Source organism: Gekko japonicus, unplaced genomic scaffold, assembly GCF_001447785.1.
Source record: "Gekko japonicus isolate JY-2015 unplaced genomic scaffold, Gekko_japonicus_V1.1 scaffold5, whole genome shotgun sequence".
In the NCBI taxonomy this organism is placed as follows: Eukaryota; Metazoa; Chordata; class Lepidosauria; order Squamata; family Gekkonidae; genus Gekko; species Gekko japonicus.
In genome coordinates this window covers 660,237-667,485 of record NW_015168652.1, presented here as the reverse complement: position 1 = coordinate 667,485, position 7,249 = coordinate 660,237, and the positions used below count along the sequence as shown (strand labels likewise).

General features: G+C 43.9%; 1 protein-coding gene across 1 annotated transcript in view; it reads left to right on the top strand.

The window, feature by feature from the left end:
* The window catches only part of KMT2E (lysine (K)-specific methyltransferase 2E), a 110,523-nt gene that overhangs the window by 77,656 nt on the left and 25,618 nt on the right, over positions 1-7,249 (top strand). The window lies entirely within an intron of this gene.

Here is a 7,249-nt window from a genome sequence, read left to right as displayed (position 1 = left end):
AGCATTTTTAAAGCTGCTTTTTTCTAAACCTGACTGCTTGCCATCTTTCCCATCTTGTGGCTTTGCCTGTCTCGCTGACGTTGCCTCTGGAGTTTTTTACTGACATCTTAAGTTGAACACTTGATGTTCTCTGTGAGGAGGTGTTGAGCCAGGGGTCCCCTCGGGTGCCGCAGCACCCTCCAGGGTTCCACTCCTGGGGAGAGGCAGCCTCAGTGTAGGTAGAGTAAAGTTGAAGGAAGAGCTGCAGTCACTCCCATTTACCCTGTTTTTGATTCTCCTCCCAGCTGGTGTTTTTAGTGTCAGAGACCATCCAGCCACCCACCTCCTCCTTGGCTGTCTGAACTGCTGGTTAAGAATTCCACCCTTTAATGACATAGGCCCAGAGCTGGCCCCTGACTCATCAAAGCAAGCAACATCACCTTGGAAACTCCCTGGGAGGGAGAGCGCTGCCTTTGCTATTGGGGAAATCCCCACCTCTCTTCCAGGGCATGGAGACCCAGCTAGCCCTCCTCAGAGGTGATCATGCCTCCTTTTCCCCTCCCCTCACCAGCTAAGTGGGAGCAGACTCTTGGGGATGAAGGTGGGGCCAGGCGGTCAACTACTTGCCCATCCCACATGTCCACAGTCCCTGAAGGAGCCCCTAATGTGGAGTGGATGCTCATTGCCTTGCCTGCGGCCTGGTGCAAGAACACCCAACTTTTCTTGGAGAAGTCCAGGAGAGCAGATGCAGACTCTGGACACTCCTTACTGTTTTACAGCCAAATGTACTGCTCTTCTAGAAGGCAGAGAGGGCAATCTCTTTCTGAAGGATACTCTTATCAGACAGATTTCACAAACTGGTAATCTTGGGGTTCCTTTCAAGTCTTTGTGCCAGGTCTCAGCTGACTTCTGTATTAATGTTAAGCTTCTTACCATTAAAATTAAACTCCTGCAGCTACGCTTTACCTCTCTTCCCTCTTTTCCACCTCCTGATTAGGCTGTACTTCTTTCGTTCTGTTTACAGTTTATCTCCCAGCATATTTGTCTGCTCCAGTGTCTCACCCTTCTGTTTTTCTATGCATCGTTGCCATGGTAGTTCCTTTGCCAGGAAAAACCTTAATTACACTTTCCATCAGGTTATATCTTCTTTTCTTCATGTCCTTCCCTTCAGACCCATATTGTTAACACAGTCAAGAGACACAGGTTTTTTCCCTGACACTCCTTCGCCTCAGCCCCATCCCAGTCTTTTCAGTCTACTATAAACTGATGAAAGCCCTGAAGGCAGGACTTGTGGGATGCTTGGTTGGAGATGGCAGTCCCTGAAAAATATGGTTAAAATAGGGTGGTGGGAGAATATGTGGCATTGTACATTCACATTTGTAAATGGACCTTTTACTTGATAGAGCTGTCTCCCTGAAAGGTAGGAGGGGTGCAGAGCCCCCAGCTGTCCATGACATGATATTTTATTTATTATTTAGTTAATTGATTGATTTGGTTTGATTTGATTTGAGTCTGCGGAGGGACCAGGCTCAGGGCAGTGTACAACCTGATGTCATATAAGCATTGTTAAAAACAAATTAAAACCAAAACCAAATGTAGCCTTGGTTTATTAAGAGGAATATAAAATAATATTGTTTTCTTTCTTACTTGTTGGTAGCTTCAAAGCACATAGAATATCTTCTTACTCTCACTCTTCAAAGGTGTTGAGATTTGACACACCATTAGAGAAGAGTGGGTGGGATCTGACCACTCCTGTGTATGTGGTGGAAAGTGCCATCAAGTCCCAGGTGACTTATGGTGACCCCATAGAGTTTTCAAGGCAAGAGATGTTCAGAGGTGGTTTGCCATTGCCTGCCTCTGCATCATGACCCTGGTACTCACTGGAGGTCTCCCATTCAAATACTAGCCAGGGCCGAGTCTGTATATGCATGTATACATAGACAATCACAGCAGCCAATAAATCACTTGTGCAACAGTATTTAGGTAGCCACCCATACACTTAAGTGGTTTGCCTTGAGCATCATCTTCTCCCATATGAAACTGCATGGCCAGGTTGATCCTCTCTAGTGCCTTCTTTGTATTCTCTTGCCATCTGAGGTGTGATGGGTGGACCCAGGAGAGAGGACTTTTTCCACTGTGGTGTTAAGGCTGTGGAACTCTCTGCTGACAATCTTTAATTGCTGGTGTTTCGATGTAAAATCACGTGGTACTTTATCTCAAATGTGCTAAAGTTATTCTTTATATAGTTTTATCTTGATTGCTAAAGAGTGTGTCCTTTTTGTCTGTTTGATGGTTTTGTTTATGCATTTTATCTAAGGTTTCATTATATTTGATGTTTTAACCTTGGATGTAGGTTGCCCAGTGGATCCACACTGGATAGTGTGGCAAGATGTGAATGTATTAAATGAGTGAGTGTTGGAACATTTTGAAGAATATTACCTGATCATCTCTCTTCTTCAGCATATGATGCAGAAAAGGAATGGTCAGCCTGATGATCTGTGGAAATGTGTGAATAAAGCATTTTTGTCATTGTTTGGAGGACAAATGTGTCTGGATTAGCCTGCTCAAAACTTCAGGGAACTACTTTAGATGATGAAGATAGGTGAAAGTTAGCAAAATTGTGTTACAAATTAGCATGGCACCATAAACAGTGGCAGGACAGTATTATTATCGAGATTAGACTACTGCAACGCTCTCTACATGGAGCTGCCCTTGTCCCAGATCCAGAGGCTGCAGCTAGTGCAGAATGCCGCAGCCCGGCTGTTGTTGGGTCTCTCAATACTGCACTGGCTGCCTATAGCGTACCGGATTTGGTTCAAGGTGTTGGTCAGGGGCCTGCCTACTTGAGGGACCGCCTCTCCCCATATGTGCCCCACAGAGCACTGCGGTCAGGGTTGCAACATCGCCTTACCCTCCCTTGTCCGAAAAAAGCCAGGCTGAATGTCACCAGAACCAGGGCTTTCTCAGTGGCAGCCCCAACCTGGTGGAATGAGCTCCAAGAGAACATCAGGGCCCTGTGGGACCTTTTACAGTTCCGCAGGGCCTGTAAAACGGAGCTCCTCCACCAGGCTTTCGATTAGGGGCTGCCACTGACGAGTGTGCCCTGGAACATCGTCTGGTCTGAAATTTTAGAACATCTTTGGGCCTGAGATTCTGCTGGACGCTACCCCTATCATTGGATGGGATTTGGATTACCACCATTTCTGTTGGGTTAATTGCAACTGGTATTGTTTTAACCGGTATGGTATTTATTAATTGTTTTAACTTGGTTGTTTATGCCATTTTAATGTTGTTAGCCGCCTTGAGCCAGATATCTGGAAAGGCGGGATATAAATATAAACAATAAATAAATAAATAATTTCTGGTGCCTGCTCACTTAGCCTGTGAAAGGGGGATACAAAATGAGGTCTCTCAACCCCATCTTAATTGCTGGGCAGGTTCATATGATGAGATGCTCCTTCAGATACCTGGTTCCCAACAGTGAGAAGCTTTATAGGTAATAACAAAACATACAAAACATAAATGCGACGGGGCAGAATTAAGTCCAGTACTTTCTAAAAAGAAAGAAAAATCGTTTTGCCTTATTTATATTTTCCCTTGCTTACTATTGAACTGTTTCATCTTTCTAACATTTCTTTTTTACAGGATTTAATTATATAACAGAAAAAAGAATAAAATTATTATTATATTTCCTCAAAATCCTAAATATTTGTAGTTATTAATCCATCATGGTTTTTAATCCAAGTATAGAATCTTAGCCAAACTTTTTCAAATTGATCTTCTGTTTGGTTTGTCAAGTAGTAGGTCAACTTATCGATTTCTGCAGCTTTCAGTATTTTATTAATAATTTCAATTCTGGATGGGATTTCTGTTTGCTTCCAGTATTTAGCAAACAAAATTCTGGCAGACAAAATGGTGTAAATCATTTTTCTTACATTGTTCAGATATAATACTTAACAAAAAATACTTCTGGAGTAAAACGGATGGACATTTTAAAAACTTTTTGTATAACTTCGTTTATCCATATCCAGTATAGCCTAGCTTTTCCACATTTCCACCACATGTGGTAAAAAGTCCCTGTTCTGGTATTTCCAACATAAATTTGAGCATTTGGAATCTATTTTTGAGAGAATATCAGGAGTGATGTACCATCTGTGGAACATCTTGTAGATATTTTCTATATAGGGATTTTTATGTTTCTTGTGATTTTTATGTTTCTTTTCCAGACCTGAGCCCATTGTTCTAAATGAATATTATGTCCCAGATTTTGAGCCCACTTTATCATAACCGACTTAACCACTTCATCTTGTATTTCATCGTCTAAAAGCAGATTATACATTTTTTAATATAAATTTCTGGTCTATATTAATCAAAATTGTATCTATTTCTAAAAGGCTAGTATAGAAATCTACTGGCTTGTCTTTACTAAATCTAGACTCAATTTGTAATTTTTGCCAACAGTTGTGGCTTCGTAAACCTTTGAGTTCTTGTTTGATATCTCGCAGGTCCTGATACCTTATGGCCATTTCCACTTGAAAGACTTTTGGATTTGTAAAAGCTTCTAAGGGAGCCACCCATCTTGGTATCTTAGTGTAGAAGCGATTTCAGATTTGTTCCTAAACTTTTAATAGAGAGGCTCTGATCCAGTGCTGTTTAAAATATTTATGGGCAGCTCCTTTTCGTACCAAATGAATGCATGCCATCCTAGAAGCAAGTCGTGGCCTTCTAGTTTCAAAAGTCTGTTATTATCTAATGTTACCCATTCTTTGATCCAAGCCAGCGCTGCTGCTCTATAATATAAGGACCACTTTGGAAGAGCGAAGCCGTCTCTATTCTTGGCTTCTTGAAGTAACTTAAGTTTAATCCTTGGCTTTTCCCCTTGCCATATAAACCAAGCCGTAGTTTTATCTAGTTCTTTAATGGAACTTTGGTTTGAATCACTGGTATCATTTGGATTAAAGATAACAATTTCGGAAGTATATTCATTTTGATGGTGGCTATTCTCCCTATTAGAGATAATTGTAGGTCCTTCCAATTTTCTAAATCTTTTGTGATCCCTTTTAAGAGTTCCATATAGTTATCAAGGAGCTACAATTTTAAGTTATATTTATTCCTAAGTATTTAATTTTCTTCCAGATCTCTAAATCCGCTTGATCTTCTTCGTGGTCTCTGTGCATCACACCCTTGGGATATACTGCGCCTGCGCTGACCTTCTCGGTACCGGTAGCTAGCAAAAGGGATTTTCGCGCCTCTCCCAGGTCACACGCCGGCTCCACTGCGCATGACCAAGGAGGGGCACGCAGATCCCGCCAGTTCTTTTCTGACTGCCGCGCTGGTAGGACGCCTTCTGCTTCGGTCTGTTAAGTACCTAACTTTCTGCTAAACTTGCGTTTAGTTAGTTTCCCTTTCTTTATTTTTGTTTTTTGTAGTTAGCATTTTTCTTCGGTGTGTTTGTTCCTTGTCTTTAACGTTTTCCCCTCCGCTGGCCTATGGCCCCGCGGTGGGGTTGTTTCAAACGGTGTAAGACTTGCGGCCTTAAAATATCTCCCACCGACGGGCATTCGCTTTGCCTCGTCTGTTTAGGGGAGTCGCACTGTGTTTCTAAGTGCGGACATTGCCAGAAATTCTCGAACCAGACGAGAAAAAACAGGGCAGCTCGTCTGCACTTGGCTTTGATGGAGAAGGCGCTATCTCCACAGTCGTCTTCGCCGTTGGACACGTCCGGGCACGCCTCGATGTCCACCCTGGCTGCAGACACTTGTCCTCCCGTTTCGGGACCATCGACGTCGACGGTCGCAATCGATGCTTCGGCACCGAAACGATCGACGCCGATAAAAGACCACCCCGTACCTTCCAAGATCCGGAAGCAGGGGATATCTGATGCCGTACCTTCCAAGATCCGGAAGCAGGGCAAAGACTCACAGCAGTCGAAGAAACCTAAAACGGACAAGTCGAAAGTCCATAAGGTTTCAGCTAGTCAAGGTCGAGATCTCACGCAAGAACCTCATCACCTGATTGGTTCAGATCTCGACATCGACCTTACTCAGCAGACAAATCAGTCGCAATCTGATATGTCGAGTCGTCAATCCTCTCATGCTTCCCCGGAACGTGGAGTCGATGATCGACACCGACCGGCATCCCCTACTTTAACCTGGGATGAGAGACAGTGGCATTACTTGTATGGAAGCCGATACCCATACCCATGGGCTTTTCCTCCACCACCTCCACCTGACTGGGATCGTCAATCGGTGTCATCCCGCATCTCGCAGTTTCGGGATCGATCCTCGGTATCGAAGCAGTCCATGCCGATACATCCACCAGACCCGGCTGCACCCCCGGTCAACATGCCGACAACGCATCAACCGGAATTACCCGGATCATCCCCGGAACCATCCAATGTATCCTCCGATTCAGACGACTCCTCTGAACATATAGAGGACGTGAACATACAATCCACCCCACAGGATGTGGAAGCGGATCTGCCTATTTCTCCATCAGAGGATGTTAAGTCATATGGAGACTTTGTTCAACGTATGGCGTTGGACCTGTCTATGACTCCTACTCTCGTTGCCAGTTTCGTGGATGACAATGTTTTTGACATTATGCATTCCAACACTTCGCCTTCTGTGGCTCTTCCAATGACAAAAGTCCTCTTACAAACTACTAAGGACTTTTGGACCCATCCGGCCTCCATTACTGTATCCAATAAACGTCTGGATCACATGTACAAGATCCAAGAATCTGGGGCTGAGTTTCTATACACGCATCCTAAACCCAATTCTTTGGTCGTATCGTCGTCCACGAAAGGAAAATCGAGTCACTCAACGCCATCAGATAAGGAAGGAAAGAAGTTGGACTCGGTGGGCAGAAAATTTTACACTGTCGGTGCAATGGGCATTAAAACGGCAAATTATGCAGCCTGCATGGGCCGCTATCAGTTCAATTTGTGGAAACGCTTAAACGACTTCCTTCCACATGTACCAAAGGAATGTCAGCCTCAGATTAAGAGGCTTCAAAATGAAGGGATGGTACTGGCTAGACATCAAATTAGTGCTGCCAAGCATTCCTTGGAATCTGCTAGCAAGACTCTAGCAACTTCCGTAGCCCTACGCAGACATGCCTGGCTCCGTTCCTCCTCATTGCCATATGATACCAGATCGTCGGTGGAGGACCTTCCTTTTGAAGGCTCTGGACTGTTTAGTTCCACCACTGATACGGTATTACAGGAAATGGATAAGAGTATCAAGACGTCTAAAAGTCTGGGAATCTC